At 35.3% G+C, this 19,126-nt stretch overlaps 1 long non-coding RNA gene across 1 annotated transcript; it reads right to left on the reverse strand.

Annotated features, from left to right (window-relative positions):
* Positions 1-10,236: 10,236 nt before the first annotated feature.
* LOC126725302 (uncharacterized) lies at positions 10,237-11,568 on the reverse strand. The gene is made up of 2 exons (XR_007655406.1): positions 11,262-11,568; positions 10,237-10,831 (listed from the first exon to the last, which is right to left on the reverse strand). It is a non-coding gene; the product is annotated as an uncharacterized LOC126725302 (long non-coding RNA).
* Positions 11,569-19,126: the final 7,558 nt, after the last annotated feature.

The raw sequence follows: 19,126 nt of genomic DNA on the forward strand, positions 1-19,126 counted from the left end.
CGACTAATATGGACGAAATCACTGATAATTGGGTATTATGAGCGAAATCAGTATTGCCCAACAGGGAGGAAGACGGCGGAGACTGAGAACGTAGGGAGCAGCGCAGTAAGATCGATGGAGGAAGGTCGTGCTGACGTGGTGCACAGCAACGTTACTTTAGTTACAACTCCTGGAGTAACGCCCTCATTAATGTTGCCCTCAGCCACGCAGCTGGATTGGGCTTCAGTGTCTGCAATTATTGAGGATTTAGTGCTGCCAAAGTCCACGCCAATTAGCAATAAGTCCAACTCAATTAATACACCTTCTATTTCGGTGGAGGTATTACAGGAGGATACGTTTTTGGCAAATATAAATAATAATGAAGAGTTATTATTGGCAAGGATTGTTACACCCAATTTGGAGTCTACCAGCCAGCTAGCATGTACAATTGGAGTTAATCCAATTAATGCCTTGAAAAAATATTCCAAGGGAAATCAATTTCAAGTGGCGGCAATAGTGGTAATTCGGGATAATAATGGAGTTGTGATGGCTTCTTGTTCAGAAAAAATTCATCAAGCTTACAAGCCTGATGAGGTTGAGGCGCTGGCTGCTCTGAAGGCAGTGACATTTGCGCGTGAGTTGGGTTTTCAAAGAGCTACTCTCGAAGGAGATTCTCTCGGTCAGATTAAAGCTTTGAAGTCAACAGAGTGTAGCCTATCTCCAATAGGTCTACTGGTAGATGATGTGAAAAGGGTTGCTAATAGTTTTGAACGATTGTTGTATTCTCATGTTAAGAGAAACGACAATAGGGTTGCTCATAGTCTGGCGAAAAATGCATTACGCATATCAGATTTTCAAGTATGGATGGAAGATGTTGTATACATATTGTTTCGATTTTAGATTTGGATGTAATTGTTTCAAGTTAATAAAATAAGTCAGCTTCTTTCTCAAAAAAAAAAAAAAAACTTGATGAATCGTTGCTCAAAGAAAAATATCATTGTTTCCTGAAAAATCTTTGCTAATATACAAATGAATAACACAAAATACTGGTGAAATATGTACCAATACGCTATTTGCAGCCAAATTTTCCACGGCTCCTTTGCCAGCTAAAAAACCACGAACAAGAGGACTGTATGGAACTATTCCAATGCCAAGCTCCCTGCATGTACAAAAACATTAAAACACCAAAAGGAGAGAGATTTAGGATACACGGAAGCATTCAAAACACCAAAATTTATAGAAAAACATCATCTTTGAACTAAACAAACCTGCAAACAACATCTATCAGACTCCTATCATAACTGCTGCCATTAACTGCTTATGAAAGTGGGTCATCCACACGGTAGAAATGCAAGTAATTCTATCATTGTCATAAGGAATCATGAGTCTGGATTATTTCTAAATCCATTTTCTCAAGAAATTTTCATGAAAAAGAAATTTTCATGAAAACTGTGAAACTTACATTTTATTGAGAATCATACCACTAAAAAAGAAGTAAATAAAAAATATTAAATAAAAAGGCTCCGCATGATTTTTGGAACAACTTAGAAGACTACTTGTTATTGTCAATTAATGTTGAGAAATGATTACACCTAACAGGAAGATTAAGGGAGACCAGTGAAAATAACTCAAGTTCTACAAAATTGAGTAACTCTGCAAATAACTCGCTTTATGATGTATCCATTTATATGCAAGCCATTACACACAGAAATTGCATTCTTGAGATATTCTACTGCAAATAACTCGATTTTACCGGAGTTCGGTTTTGTGCGAGGTAGCCATATACAGTTGGATTCCTCTTGGACTGCATTTGGACCAGTCCAAATATATGGGCTGGGTGGGTGCATGTGTACAACGTAACTCGATTTTCCAAATCTCGAGGAATTTGAATTCTTGTGAGTGTCCACTACACAGAACTCAATTCAAGTAGAATCGAGTATTGTGGCAGGCCTACCTTTAAACTTCGATTCGTCTTGGACTGCATCTGGACCAGTCCAAATATCTGGGGGCCCAGAAAAATAACTCGAGTTATGTATAATCGAGTTATTTGAAATTAACTCGTTGTCTGCAACATCGAGTTATGGGAAAGCCGTTCCACCATTAACTGGATTCTTGTTATTTGTGCTACACATAACTCGATTTACGGACAGTCGGTTTATGTGCAAGCCCTTGTGCTGAAAATTTGATTGCATGTAACTCGATTTCCAGAAAATCGAGTTATATGGACATTACAATCTATTACCCATTTTTATTAACTCTTCCCCAGTTCTGCAGAACTTGCAGCTGTCCGAAATTACATCTTCGATTGCTCTCGCTTCATCCGGCTAGAACCCACAATTTCCCGCGCAAATTCGTCGAGGATTTTACATAGTAAGACTCTTTTAACGGTTGCTGTCTTTGAAATTACACATTGTTGGTGCATTATTCTCAAATTTTGCATTTTGATGCTTCACACTTCTATGTCTATGTCTATGAAGATTGTGATGAAATTGGGTGTTTGCCTAGTCAAATGCATTGTTGTTAGTAAGGTTGCCTATGTCATAGGTTGTCTTCCTTCCACAAAATGAACTTGCCAGTGGCTCCATATGTGTGTGGTATAGATATATGCTGGTTGTATGTCTGAACTGTACATCGTGCAATTTATTTTCTGTTTTTTGTAGAAGCTGGTGAAACTTACTACATGTAGCTACGATGGTATGATATATGTCAGTTCCTAAATCCACTTGTATGTTTCCTATATGATAAGACTTCTGTTATATACTCTAGGTCTCTAACTTCAAATTATTGACTCGGACCAAATTGCATTACAATTATTGCACCAACTAAACAACCCGTGAATAAGAATATTTGGTTTTCATTGTGTTGTTGTAAACTACTCTAGACAGTATATTGTGTGCATGATTTTCTACACATGGTAGCTGGTTACTCTTCAATTTTTGTTCTCTGCTTCAAACTTCATTTTGGTTCTGTTTTTGTGTGAGCTGATCGTGTTTGCACTACTGACCATCGATTAGTTATGGGTCCGAAGAGGACTAAGAGGGGAAAATGCAAAGCTGCATCCAAACCTGAAGTGGTGTTTGATCAATTAAGGTTCCTCACGCCAGAAAATGAGCAAACCTTTGAAACCTTGATTAAGCGTAGGCGTATTTGGGGAGAAAGGCAAATCAATTTACAGGAACTGCATCCTTTTGTTCGTGAGAATCTACAGTCTAGGCATTGGCTGTCCCTATGTACAAACATACAACCCCCTCCAGCTGACTTGATTAGAGAATTCTATTCGAATCTATCGGTGCATGAGGATCTTGGTGGTCACAAGGTGGCATCGTCCATACGTGGTGTACCGTTTACAATAACTAGGGAGCACGTATCTAAAGCCCTTGATGTACCTATAATTTGTACACCTACTTATCCAAACTCTATGTCTCCTCGTATTGATGATGTTATGGATGTTCTTTGTGGACGATCAAACAATCGGGATTCTGGCCGAAGTATTAGCTCAAGTGAGATGACTGAGCTTAATTATATCTTCTTTAGGATAGCTTGTCACAACATTTTCCCTATCTCTCATATCCATACAATCCCTGTAGACAGGTGTATCTTGCTTTACGCCCTTGTCACCAATAGTTCCATTTGTTTTCCTTCCCTTTTCATCGAAACCATTGTCAAGGTGCGTAGGAGCAAGTATAAGAGGCATGCTTTGTTTTTCCCAGTTCTCATCCATAGGGTCCTCAAATATTTAGGATTAAAGAACTTTCCTTCCCACGAGTTGGTTCACATCCAAGCCCCTATAGGAGCCAAATTTCTGAAACAGCGAACTGCCCAAAAGAAGGTTGTCGACCTCAGTGTTGGTCCATCCAACAGACCACGAGTACGGTCTACTACTGGAGATGTTCAAGATGAGGACATGCATGGGGATCCCACATTTGTTGTTGCCGAGGATGGTGATGATGAGATAGATGTTGACACTGTTGATGCAGCGCATACATGCCCTCTTCCTCCCTCTCTTCATGCTATGATGGAGACCATTATGACGACTCAGGCAGCCCATGGTCAGCTTCTACATGGTCTTCTTGCCGAGGTTGGAGCTATGCGAGCGGACTTAGCTCACTATAGACGTCCTGTTCCACCTTCTACACCATCTGACTCTTGATGATTCCCATTGGGTATTGTACCCAAGGGGGGGACGATTTTCAGTTCGTGGTTGCTATAACACATTTGGAGAATTGTATGACAGTTCTATATTTTTTTATTTTAGTGGCAATTTGAAGAACATGGTATCCGTTGAAAGTAATTTGATATATTAATATGATGGTTAGTTTCATGCCCATCGTTACTATCATTAGTATTATTGAAATGGATGTAATGGTCTAAGAATTTTTTATGTTATTATGTGATTCTATATAATATCAAGTAGATCCAAGTCTGTGTGTAAAATAACATTTATTTCATAATTCTGTACGACGCTCACGTGTTTTTAGATTATAGTAATTATTAATACAAATGGAAGGTTTTGTGAAAGCACAATTCGTTTACAGGTTTTGATATTAACGATGAACCACCTAGGAGATTTTCCTTGGAACAATGGCTGAAGCTATATCTTGACTTCAGGCAACTATTTTTATTGGAGGTTTTGCTGAGCTTACATGTATTTTCCACTAATTGGATATTTTTGTCGATCTTAAATCAGCAATTATATTATTCTGAATTTGATCCTCGCCTGGACTATTCCTCATGCATCATATTTTCATTACAAAATTTATTGATGAAACCTTGCAGTGCAGACTCGTCGAAAAAGATAAAAGCGACACTTGGCATGACCTCATTCACTCTAGCATTAGGTCTAACGGATTTTTTTTAATCAAATATGAGGAATCCAAACCTGAAGTGGTGGCCCCTTACATAATATATTAGATAACAGTGAGCTGAAGATAATAAACATCGTGAAGTTTAAGTATGTTGTGAAGGACCAAACACGATTAAACAGATATAACAGTGACCTCAAGCCACTAACATCAAAGTTCTAAGAGCAAAGTGGTGCTTTCAACCTGTAAATTATTATGGCACGCGTTTGTTTGAGAGCTTAGTTTCAGGGTTGAACATGGTTTTACCTATATGCAATCTCTTCTAACCAACAGTCACGAATTATGGGAAGAGCGTTTTGACTACCATCCTTGAAAATGACCAACGACAATTACTAATGATGTTTAAGATTTTGTACAGGTAAAGTCCACAATTAAACAGATATAACCAGGAGCTCAAGCCACCACCAACATCTACGGTATAACAGATGTGGTATTCAAACCAAATTGGGCCTCGCTTCAAACCGACAAGTCTTTGACCACGATGTTTGATCGAATAGTCGAGTAAGTAGGTATTCCCTCAAATGCAGTCTCACATCAATTGGCTACGATTACAAGAGAAAGTACACTTGTACATGACCTATGGCGCTACGTAATTTGTAAGAGTGATGGTTTTGAGACCAAAGTGATGCTTTTAACCTGTAAATGTTTAATGACCAAAGATAATGAACACCGTCATATTTACACACCATGATGTTTACAGACATTCAAAATGACCAAATCACAGAAAACACTGTGATCTTCATAATTTATTTTGTGAAAGACCAAACATAATTAATAAATTAATATTGCGAACTTGCTGGTGAAAGACAAAACACAATTAATATAGCGAAGTTTGAAGGTGACCAAGTTCCAACTCTAAACACACGTCACCAGCCTGCTTCTGTAGCACCAACTGTAGTCATATCAAACTCCTTCAATCGCAGCACATGTGCCAACAGACGCTGCTGCTTAGTCAAGTCATGTTCGGTGCTCTACACGATGTGGATACCCAGGTCGACACTGTTTCACACCCACACTCACGTGAATACAGAATTGTGAAATTGGATGCACAGATGTCTCATTTACATCTACTGTTGCAACTACTGCCCACCTTTGATGTGACATTAGGAACATTTAAAATCCTGTTCATATAGTGTTTTTCCTGAAGGGTTTGACATGACAGGCCCTAATAAGTGAAATTGTAATGCCTGGACCGTGAAATGAGGTTATAAATGCACCAGTGATATAATGTTAACTTTCTACCCCACTAACTTCGTAGATTGATTAAGCTATGAGTCGCAATGCCTCAACATCAAATCGTACAATGCGAAACAAGTTTGGACCTACTTCAACAAATACATCATCACAAGTTCCAACAGATCAACAACTACATACATACACAGACCACTATGGAGGAAAATGGGTTGGAAAGAAGAGAGATTTCGTTAATATGCCAATATACACGTATGAGAGTCTTGGAAGCGTCGGACACATCATGGTCGGCAAACCTACAAAACTAAGTACAGATACCACCGCAATAGAGTTCACTATAGCAGAACCACCATGGTCAACCCTATACGAGAAGAGGTGTGAGTTAGAGGTGTATTGTCGATGGCACGGGTTACGAGTTCCTAAGGCACGCTCTGCCGAGTTACCTAGAGATGAACCTGCCAACATACTTGCTCATCTTGAACAAGAGAACAATCAAATGCAAAGGCGACTAGACTGTTTTCACGCAATCCAAAAAGCTAGGAAGCATCTAAAGGGGAAGGCGCAAGAGCGAGCCATGAAGTCTATTAATGAAATTACTGCGTTAGATGATGAAACAGATATTTTAGACTTCTCAGATTCAAGCAATGATGATTTCCAAAAATTTCTACCTACGAACATTAGACGTTGTTGTTAATGTCTACACATTATGTGCAATACATGATGTTATTGTTAATGTGTGACAAATGATGATTATGTATGTTCAACTTTTGCAACTCTAAAGATTAACTGTTTATTACTTTTGGCTAAGTTTATGTGAAATCACTTTCTCATTTTTTTCATACGTGTTCTTTGTTGCTACATTCAAGTAATGTGGGTCATGGACGAACAATGTCCTTTGCTTTGTAATGTAGGGAAAACCTTAGGAAGTGAAATGCCTCCAAATTATATTTATTGCACATTACTTGTAGGAAAATTTAATAGATTCAATACATATAGACTGATCCAAACCACATAGACCAACCGCGCATATGATTCAATAATTCGAATAATTCTTTTATATGAGTTGTTTGAGTCACGATATAATATGCACGTATCTGTGTATCTTAGTTGTAATAGTGTCCTACTTTATATAGATACATTACATAAAGACTCGTCCAAACCAGACTAACCACTCACTCACTGAAAATCCATATGGCTCACCCAACACACTCTCACAACGATATTTGGTTTGTTAAAAATAGAGTAAAGGCCTAAAAGCCTGATCAGCCTTTCAAATGTTTCATTCAAGTTATTGGTTTGTTGTAGCATTGCTTGAAAGCTCCCTAATATTGCAATTGTGATGATCGGAAGCCATTGATGTAAAACTTGGAAGCATAGTTTTCTTCATGTAATTTTACATTGATGTTGAGAAAATGTAACTACATTTTCTACCTGCAAAGACTCCCTGAAAAGTTTGTAGGGAAACAGGGGGATAAAACTCTCTACTGTTGCTACACTCACTGCTCGTAATACTAGCATTTGGCAAGTGAGGTTGGAAAAGGCTAACACAGCTCGGCACTGTTCGGCGAAGTCATGTTCGCAATTCTGCATGTGCTGCTCAACAACTCGACACTATTGAACCCTGTCCAGTCATATCATCCATGCTCACGTGAATAAACAGATATGCAACATTTTGCAATGCACTATTTTCAAGGATGCAGAGGACCCTTCAAAAGTGTAAGCAAATTTTTGGGGGTAAGCTGTCCATCATTGCTACACTTGATTGATGTAGTTCTGCATGTGATACTCAACATCTCGAAACTATTGAACCCTGACCACACGTACCCATCCCCACTCACGTGAATACACATATGTGCAACCCTTTGCAATGCACCGTTTTCGAAGAGGCAGAGCATCCCTGAATTGGCTATGCATCAATTTTGGGTGTGAGCTGTCCACCATTGGTACACAGATGTTGTTCATAGTGCTACATGTGCTGCTTAACAGCTTCGTACTGTTCAACCCTGTCCAGTCAATACACAGATATGCCTTCTTTTGTAATGCACCGTTTTCAAGGATGCAGAGCATGCCTGAAAAGTTTATGATACATTGAACACAGCTCAGTACTGTCTCAACAAGTCATGTCAGATGAAGCACAGGAATTCTGAATAGTTTTGAACAAGACATACCAAACTGGTCAGAGAAATAAACCATAGTCGTGATCAAAGTCCCTAATTAAATATAAGCATAAACATCACTAGTTTAAATTTTAAATAGGTTATCCTTGTCCAAACTCTGATGGTCAACCAAGTGAAATATTGAGACACTAATCACAACAGGAGTCCTTTCGATCACCTCATTGGCAGTGACATCTCCTTTTTCTAAATTATTGTCTTTCGAAAATGCAACCCAGCCTTCCCCGAATCTCATTGCTTAATATGTTTTGATGGAGGGTAATAGCACAAGACATTGATGTGTGACAAATTGTTTCCCAATAATATACTTGCTTCCCATATATGTTTCCAAGCCATATTTAAGAGAACATCATAATCACATTATGTATAAAGGCTCACCATATTATGTGGCCACGAGATACCTATGAAAGAAGGATTTTTAGGCTTCAATTTTTTGGCTGCTTGGATTGCTCTCTCTCTCTTCCTCTGGACATAATCTGTAATTTTTTAAGAACAAACTTTTCTCTGACTTCATGTTTTATGGGTTTGTACATTAAGGAAGAAATGTTTGTATCATCTTCATCTAAGTTTTTGATATTTTTACCTGATGATCTTCCAATTTACAATTCTTCCTACGTGGATATTGAATCTCAATGGCAGTCTTATCAAATATAACAATATGGAAGCTTGAATTTCCTTCATATCTGAAGACTAAAAAATAACCATAACAGATAGAATGGTATTCAGCGAAATCCTGCCAACCATTACAAAACCTAATGTTGTTATCAGCTTTCTTCAATCACACTTGCCAAATTCCCCCATAGGGAGCAATGACTGTAGCTACGGTGGATAGCTCAGTATTGTTGAACCCTGACCAGAAGTACCCATCCACACTCACGTCAATACACATAGCAACGCAGAAAATTTTGTGCATCAATTTCGAGTGTTATTGGTCCTATTGCTACATTGATGTTCGTAGTGCTGCTCAATAGCTTTGCACTGTTGAACCCTATCCAGTCATATCACCTACACGCACGTCAATACACAGCTATGCATCCTTTTGCAATGCAGCATTTTTAAAGGATGTACCTATAGCATCCCTGAGAAGTTTATGATACATTTAACACAGCTCAACATTGTCTCGTCAAATCATGTCAGATGAAGCACATCAATGTTGAATAGTCTTCACGTGAATAAATACGCAACCTCTTTTGCAGTACACATCACCAGCCCGCTACTGTAGCACAAGCTATAGCCATATGAAACAGCTACCTCAACGAATCACATGCACCAACAGACGCCACTGAACAATATACTATCAACTCATATCATCTTTATTCGCGTGAATACTTATACTCACATCCACCTGAATACTTGCCCTTGCAAAACCCCTATATAAAGTCCCATTTACATCTACCCTTGCAAAACATCTACACATACCGAAGTCCCATTTACATACATCTACCCTTGCAAAACTTCTACACATACCGATCTAAAGTCACATTTTCCAATGTCAATGCGTAATTGGATGCTACCTCGTTTTCCAAATAACTATAGAACACAAAGAGATTCTGACGAGAGGGAATACTATGTCGGATTGCAACAAGAGTGGGACTTTCGCGTGAACGAGTCCAACGCTCTGCACAATGATCTCCTGCAAATCGGAGCGCCTCTTGTCGAGCGTAGCTCGCTCACACTGCCACGACAAAACATGCACCAATATGAGCGTGCAGTGACGAAAATAAAAAAAGAGAACAATCTTATGATACTTTGTAGGTCCAGGTATCATATGCTACAATTGGCGGAGGAGCAAGCCGTTGCAACAAACAGGCAACTCACTCCGGCAGAACGTAACAATGTCCTCAACTACGAGGACTACCTATCAGAATGAATGCCACTGTGGTGTGTGTGTGTGTGTGTGTGTGTTATGTCTATGGTTAATCACACATGATGTTAGTGTAAGTTATTTTACGTTTTCTGTGTTATGTCGTACGTGCTTATTGAAAAACATCATGTGTGAGAATATTTGACTTTTATGACTTATGTGAGAATAATCTACATTACGAATAACGTGCATGCTTCTCATAATCAATAATAAGGTTTACATAGTACAAATGCAACCATACATATAACACATAGTTAAGCAAAATAGTTCTCCAACAAAATCTAATTACACCACAACACGACACGATTACTCTTCATCTGACATCTCCACGTCTGACTGATAAATGGGATCAGCAAGAAGTGATTGCATGAACTGTGCATGCTCGTACCACCCTTCCTGCACTGACTCTCGAATCTCGACTTGGGTCCGATATCGATTAAGACGTATCTTCATTCGATTATTTTCTTCTCTTATGCGGTTCAATGCTTTACGAAGTTCGCCGATGCTGTCTCTGGGCATTTGTGATGCGAGTCGCCGAGGCACTGGCAACTTAAAACCAACCAACTCATCATAAAATATTTGTTGTTCATGAAATAACCAAGCCCACTCCTATCTCATGGTATTGTGAACGTAAGCACTATTTCGCAAATTCGGATTGATTGGATAGCTGAACTCATCTTCCAATACCCAACAACGACCCATAGCAGTGAACACATCATGAGGCCTATAGAGTTGTGGGTTGCCAGAACCAGACATTGACACTGAATACAATAACACCAAATGATCAAGTTAACAGTGTGTATCAACTGTTGCTAAATAATGTAATCCTGCATAGAATGGTACACAACAAAGACATTCATAAAATTGTGTACTATTGCATGCTAAAAATGAAATACTAACACTAACACCAACATTTGACCATAAACAATAGACATTGTTGGTAATGTCTACACATTGTCTTCAACACTAAATGTTGTTGTAAATGTCTGACCAATGATGATTATGTGCAATACAAAATGTTGCTATCGTAAAGAAATTATTTCATTCTCTTCTCACCAACGTTTACTACAACAAATAACCAAAATCACACCAATGTACTTACTTCACATTCATTCAACCTAAAAAATCAAAATTTAGTACAATATCAAATGAAAATAACATTGCCCTAAAATTGTGATGTGAATTTTTTACCTGAGGTGATACAAATTTCAATTGAGTTTGAAGAAAGCCGCTGTTGATCCGTGGAGGAGTTCCAACTCAGTTCAGCAGAAAGTCCTCAGTTCAGCAGAGAGCAAGGCACACTGAGTGGGAGAACGTGTGCAAAAATTATAAGAGAATAACTCGACTTTAAGGATATCAAGTATACTTTATAACTCGATATTACAGGAATCGAGTTACATTGAAACACTCCACCTGACACAAAGACAGTACGAAATCAGGGTTTATAACAGTATAACTAACTCGATTTTTAAATAATCGAGTTATGTAGAGATTCAAAAAAAAAATGCCAGCAGTGCGGGAAAAACCTGTGTATAACTCGATCATTGGAGTATCGAGTATTTCACATAACTCGATTTTAGGATTATCGAGTTACAAAAGAGGGGCATTTCCCTATTTAGTTTCAGAATGAGGGAACAAAGATGTTTAATTCCCAAAAAAAGGGCATTTGCCCATTTTGGCCCTTTTTTCATTCTTTGCCAAGAGCAAATTGGATGCTTACCTCGCTGCTTTCTATCGATTTGAATCTCTTCCCACCATTCCTCTGCTTCATCGTCCAATTTATTAGATGCAAGCTGCACTTTTTCTTCATCACAAATCTTCCAAAAATTAAAATACTCTTCCAAATCAAGAAGCCAGTCGATAAAATCTAACTTACACATATCTCCATCAAATAATGGAATTTTCTTGTAGTTAGGAGTGCTTTTTTGAATATATTGGTCATTTTCATTGTGAGATGAATTCCTAGCAAGAAGAGTAGCAATCTTTTGCTTGATTTCACCTATAATTTGCTGACATTTTTCACAAAATTGGTGATTCTCATCACGAAAATTAAGGAACTCAGCCCTAGTGAGGACTGGGTTTATGATGTCGTCACCACCGTCATTGTTGTGGTGGTCACCGTCTCGTTGGTTAGCCACCAGACCAGGGTAAGGCAAGGCTCTGATACCAATTGATGTCGCGGAAGCCTAAAGAAAGCACACACGATGCTCTCTTTGATGGACAAAAACTAAACTGTTAGTTCCTAGTAGTAAACCTTGAGTCCAGGAGGGGTTCCTTGAATCCACAAGGTGATAGGTCTGAAATCCACCAGAGAACACAATAGACACAAGTCTAAATTTTTATTGATAATAAACTATGAAAAACGTTTACAGACTTAGGGGCCTTTTTAAGGGCTCCGTAAAACTTGAAAGACAAGAAAATATATTTTAAAATAACTCCTAATTATACCTAACCATAACAGGAACGAAATTTGACCTAAAAAGCATTAAATGCACCTGAAAACAAGGAAATAAATCATCTAAACCTAAAATAACGTTTTTTACATAAAAATACCAAAAATAATAAATTACAATAATTAAATTGTAAATTGTGTCCTACATCAACTACAAAGTTTTTGGTAACCTGTTATTAATATTTCAAATTGGTATTTTTCCTTTTGACTCTTTTCTCTTTGGGTAGCCCGAGGGTAATCCTAATTAAACAAGTTTGTACGCTATAAGACCAAAGTGTAGCTGTGGAAGCTATATATATAAACCACAAAGGCAGCTATGGAAGCTTTGATCTGAAATAATTGTAGCTATGATTGGTCCATCTGTGACCCTGGTTGAAAGTCCATCTCAGCAGAGAGAACAACAAAAAATGATAATTACAGTCCCTCATCACAAATTACTTTAACTACTCTTCTTTCAAGGTTCAAGTTCTTCAAATTCTTGACGTGGCCAAGTTTTGATCTACATTAATTTCACATTCCAAAATTACTGAGCTTGAGGGTTCACATTGATTCTCTTTGATTTTCCACATCTTTAACAACTCTTGAGGTCAAAATTTTGCCAACTATCATTGAAAAATTTACATAGATATTCAATCTTACCAATATTGCATAATTTCACATCTTTCATATAAATATCCTATTAATAAGGGCCACCCATACCCTATACTTCAAACCATACCCTATACTTCAAACCAGTAGTGACCAATCAACTGGTTTTGTAACTGCAACCACCGAAATAACTCTAGCATATGCAACTTTGTTAAGTCAATATGCCATGTTTAATTGTTAAGTCAAGTTTGGACCAATGTTTTAGCTGTGGTTTAGTCACTCATGAAGCATCCACATGTCCATCCCCTCCTCACATGCATCCAGATGACTATACCCCTTCTCAATCTTTTGTCTCCCCACCTCCCCAACTATCCAAATGCTATTGTATGACACATTTTGGGAAAATTATACTTTACTACGTTAAACTATACCATAAATTACACTTTGTATCTTAAATGTTTTGAATGCATATTTTACACCCTAAATTATGACTCTTGTTACACTTTGCATCCCAACATTAAGTTTGCCATTAACTTTGATGTAAATCCAAAGTTTAGAGTACAAAGTGTAATCAAAAGTATAGTTTAAGATGATAAAGTGTAATTTCTTCTTTGTTTTTAAAGGATTAAGAAGAGGGACAATTGGCTAGTTTCATATGATGTCATAATTTTCTATCCAAATTAATGGCAAACTTAATATTGGAGTGCAAAGTGTTACAAAAGTCATAATTTATGGTGCAAAATATACATTCGAAAAGTTTAGGGTACAAAATTTAGCCTTCCAACTGCCACCTCAATATCTTCTAATTACCAATTAAATTATTGATTAACATTGAATTATGAATGATTTTTTTCTTTCTTAAATGACCTTTTTTTTTTTTTATCAATTAACTTCTTTCCCACTTGATTTTTTAAAATATTTTTCAAATTTGGGCTATATTTATCCATTTGAGGCTTCTAAATTCCCAAATTTGAGGTATATTTTCATATTTGAGATATAATTTCTTAAATGAAAGTTTTTAATCATATAATAATTGAAATTACAACAAATATTATTGATTTTCATTTTTCCTACGAGTCAAAAACATAATTTTTTTAACCTATTCCAAAATCGAAATCAAACCAAAACACAAGCAAACGTTTTTTTTGGGAAAACGTTTTTCGTCAAACAAACGCGTAGACAATATGACCACAACCAAACAAACGGGCTCAAAATTTCATTGATGTATATGTCGTGTTGACTTTTGACTTACCCAAAAGGGTTTAAAGTCTTTTTATTAAGTCCACACCCAAAGGTTTGTTCACGGAACTTGCCTAACATTTCATTTCAGCCAATGACCTAAATCATGTACAGGTAACATTTTAAAAGACCCTTATTGTGTGATGGTTGGCTTTGATTTTGGGCTACCTACTTTATTGGGAGTACAATTCAAAAGTTGACCTTCAAATTTTTTAGGTATATTATATCAGTCTGCCATGCCTTATGCGAGGGACTGACCAAATCAAACTTTAAATAACATTCATCTAAATGTTCATATTCATCTCTTGAAAGAAAAGCTTGATTTATAATTGGATAATAATTTTCTTTTGGACAAAGTTTCTTAGGAGAAAAGTTCCTTCAACCTACTACGATGACTTAAAAAATTATTCACTTGTACTTATATGACATGCTTTACAGTGATATGACTTATTTAAATAATATAAATACACATAAATGACCTTATGAACCACTACGTAATGTGTTTGGAGGAAAAATTGGTTTAAATTCTTTTGTGTTGTTAACAGTCATGGTTGCTCTATTAGCACAGGTTATGGATATTAAATATTGAGTTACAAGTTGGAATGCACTTTTACAAAAGGAAAAAAAGCAAAAAATCAAAGAAATGCACAACTCCCCCCCCCCCCCCCCCCCAATTGGTTTCTTGTTAAAACACGAAAACCCTTTGAAGTTTTAAATGAAAAACTTAACCCATGTATTGTTATTTTATGTTTACCGTTAAACATCCATTAAAATAAATGATGAATTGCTCATATGATAACACATGTCTATATTTAGAGTTATATTTTCACAGGAAACAATACTACATGGGGGTTTGTGTTACACTCTAATTAAAGCCCTAAGGGGTTTAATATGATACAATTAGCCGTTTACACACACAAAAAAAGATATATATATATATATATATATCATAGTGGGATTTGGTATTATACTCAAAAAATCAAGGGTTGGGTTTTGTGTTTTGCAAGAAAACCACGAGAGGGTTTTGTGTATTTTTCACCCAAAAAAAAAAACTACTATCAATACAAAGCAAATCCTTTAAATTTTTGGGGTAATTCCACCATGGGGTTCCCAAAAATTGTCCATTATTCCATCCATATTGAAATGACCTGATTAAATTTTACCAAGTCATCAACATTTAAATAGATGTTGACATTCTTTATTTTGGTATTTATTTAAATTATGATGATATAGGAAAATTTATTTTACTTGTTTGAAAATGAATGTATAAGATTTTATAAATCCCACGGTAAAGCTACCCTGAAAATTTTAGATCTTAATCCCTTATTAATGATTCACAATTGGGCATGCTCTATAGTAGATATAAACAATTGAAGGTGGTTTTTTTATTACTATTGTCGTATGTGTTCTAATAAGCATTTCTATTTACTAAAAGAAAAAGGTGGTTTTTTATTCTTAATATTTAAAAAAAAAGTAAAGGGAAAAATTAATTTTAACCCTATTCTTTAAATAGAAACAAATTAACTTCAATCCATTTTAGTAGAATGACATTGTCTTAGAGTTTAATATAGACTAAAGGTTTAATTTATTACTTATTGAAATTTCAAATTTTAATAAGATTTAATTTGTTACGTCATTAAATTAATATAGGTAAGGAATCAATGTTGTGTCATGTGGTTAGAGGTAAAGTTTTCTGCCATGAGTTTCAATTAACTTAATTGGTAAGATTTATTACTTTCAAATAAGGGATCTCACTTTAAATTACCTCTACATAATAATAATAATAATAATAATAATAATAATAATAATAAAGTGTAATTTCTTCTTTGTTTTTAAGAGATTGAGAAGAAGGACAATTGGGTAGTTTCATATGATGTCATATTTTTCCATCCAAATTAATGGCAAACTTAACATAGGGGTGCAAAGTGTAATGAAGGTCTTAATTTAAGGTACAAAATATACATTTGAAAAGTTTAAGGTACAAAGTTTAGCCTTCTGGCTTCCACCTCAATATATTCTAATTACCCATTAAATTTTGATTAACATTGAATGACAAATGATTTTTTTTTTCTTAAATGGCCTTTTCTTTTTTTTTTCTTTTTTCTTTTTCTCAATTAACTTCTTTCCCACATGATTTTTTAAATTTTTTTCAAATTTGGGGTATATTTATCCATTTGAGGCTTCTAAATTCCCAAATTTGATGTATATTTTCATATATTGAGATATAGAGTGCGTTTGGGAAGCACGTTTGCGTTTCAGATTTTTTTTTTTTTCCTAGCCGTAACTTTTTGACTTTTCTTCTGTGAACAGTGCTCTCGTGCACTGTTCATGGGTCTCACAAACTACACTTTTCAGCAACTTTTTCATTAAAAATGGATCCCACGATACTATTCACACATTTAAAAATTATTTTGCTACAGTGTTTTTCATTTTTCAGTTTCAGTTTTTAGTTGTATCCAAACGGACCCATAATTTCGTAAATGAAAGATTTTAATCATATAATTATTGAAATTACAACAAATATTATTGATTTTTGTTTTTCCTATGAGTCAAATAACATAAAATTTATATTTTTATCCTATTCCAAAATCGCAATCAAACCAAAGCACAAGCAAAATGAGTCAAATCTTTAACCCAAAAAAAAAGACAATTACATTTTTGGGAAAACGTTTTTCGTCAAACAAACACGTAGATAATATGACCACAACCAAACAAACTGGCTCAAAATTCCATTGATGTATATGTCGTGTTGACTATTGACTTACCCGAAAGGGTTAAAAGTCTTTTTTAAGTCCACACCCAAAGTTCTGCTCACGGAACTTGCCTTATATTTCATTTCAGCCAATGACCTAAATCATGTACAGGTAACATTTTAAATGACCCTTATTCTGTGAGGGTTAGCTTTGATTTTGGTCTACCTACTTTATTGGGAGTACACTTCAAAAGTTGTCCTTCAAATTTTTTTAGGTAGATTGTATCAGTCTGCCGTTGCATGCACGGGGGACTGACCAAATCATACTTTAAATAACATTCATCTAAATGTTCGTATTCATATCTAGAAAGAAAAGCTTGATTTATAATTGGGTAATAATTTTCTTTTGGACTAAGTTAGGAGGAAAGTTCCTTCAACATACTACATACGATGACTTAAGAAATTATTCATTTGTACTTATATGAGATGCTTAATAGTGATATGACTTGTTTAAATAATATAAATACACATAGATGACTTTATGAGCCGCTACCTAATGTGTTTGGAGGAAAAATTGGTTCAATTTCTTTTGCGTGTTGTTAACAGTCAAGGTTGCTTTCTTAGCACAAGTTATGGATTTTAAATGTTGAGTTACAAGTTGGAATGCACTTCTACAAAAGGAAAAAGCAAAAAATTAGAAAAATGCACCAACCCCCCCCCCCTGGTTTCTTGTTAAAACACGAAAACTCTTCGAAGTTTTAAACGAAAAACTTAACCCGTGTAATGTTGTTTTATGTTTACTGTTAAACATCCATTAAAATAAATGATTAATTGCTCATATGATAACACATATCTATATTTAGAGTTATATTTTCATAGGAAGCAATACCACATGGGGGCTTTGTGTTACACTCTAATTAAAGCTTGAAGGGGTTCAATATTATACAATGAGTCGTTTACACACGCACACACACAAAAATATCATAGTGGGATTTGGTGTTATACTCAAAAAATCAAGGATTGGATTTTGCTTATTTTTTCACCAAAAAAAAAAAAAAATTACTATCAATACAAAGCGAATCCTCTAAATTTTAGGGTAATTCCACCATGAGATTCCCAAAAATTTTCCATTATTCCATCCATATTGAAATGATTTGATTAAATTTTACCAAGTCATCAACATTTAGATAAACACTAACATTCTCTATTTTGGTATTTATTTAAACTATGATGATACAGAAAATTTATTTTACCTATTTGAAAATGAATGTATAAGATTTTATAAATCCCACAATAAAGCTATCCTAAAAATTTTAGATCTTAATCCCTTATTAATGATTCACAATTGGGCATGCTCTATAGTAAATATAAACAACTGAAGGTGGTTTTTTTTCCCCCTTAATATTTAAAAAATAAATAAAGGGAAAAATTAATTTTAACCCAGTTCTTTAAAAAGTAACAAATTAACTTCAATCCATTTAGTAGAATGACATTGTCTTAGAGATTAATATAGACTAAAGGTTTAATTTATTACTTATTGAAATTTCAAAGTTTAGTAAGATTTAATTTGTTACGTCATTAAATTAATACAGATAAGGAAACAATGTTATGTCATGTAGCTAGAGGGAAAGTTTTTTACCATGAGTTTCAGTTAACTTAATTGGTAAGATTTATTATTTTCAAATAAGGGATCTTATTTTAAATTACCTCTACATAAAAAAAAGATAATAAATTAAATTAAAAAAATAATAATAAAAAAGAAGAAGAAAAGACCCTCACTAATTTCTTGGCCTAATGGTTAGAAGCAATTATCATGAAATGAGTCACAAGTTTCAATTCCTCTAATCCCACCTACAACAACAAGAATAAATTAAATGAAAATTTTATTTAATAATGGAAATTTTTTTTCTCCAAACCTCCGTTACATAGTGATTTATAAAACCATTTAAATAAGTTATGTGACTAAAAGTAACTAATATACTCTTTTGAGTTACCAGGTGGTGAGTTGGAAGGGAAACTCTATTCTTTAACAGTAGTGATAACTTATAGCAAAGAATGAGTCAAATTTTCGCTTCTCTCACGGTG

Source organism: Quercus robur, chromosome 5 (genome assembly GCF_932294415.1).
Source record: "Quercus robur chromosome 5, dhQueRobu3.1, whole genome shotgun sequence".
Classification (NCBI taxonomy): Eukaryota; Viridiplantae; Streptophyta; class Magnoliopsida; order Fagales; family Fagaceae; genus Quercus; species Quercus robur.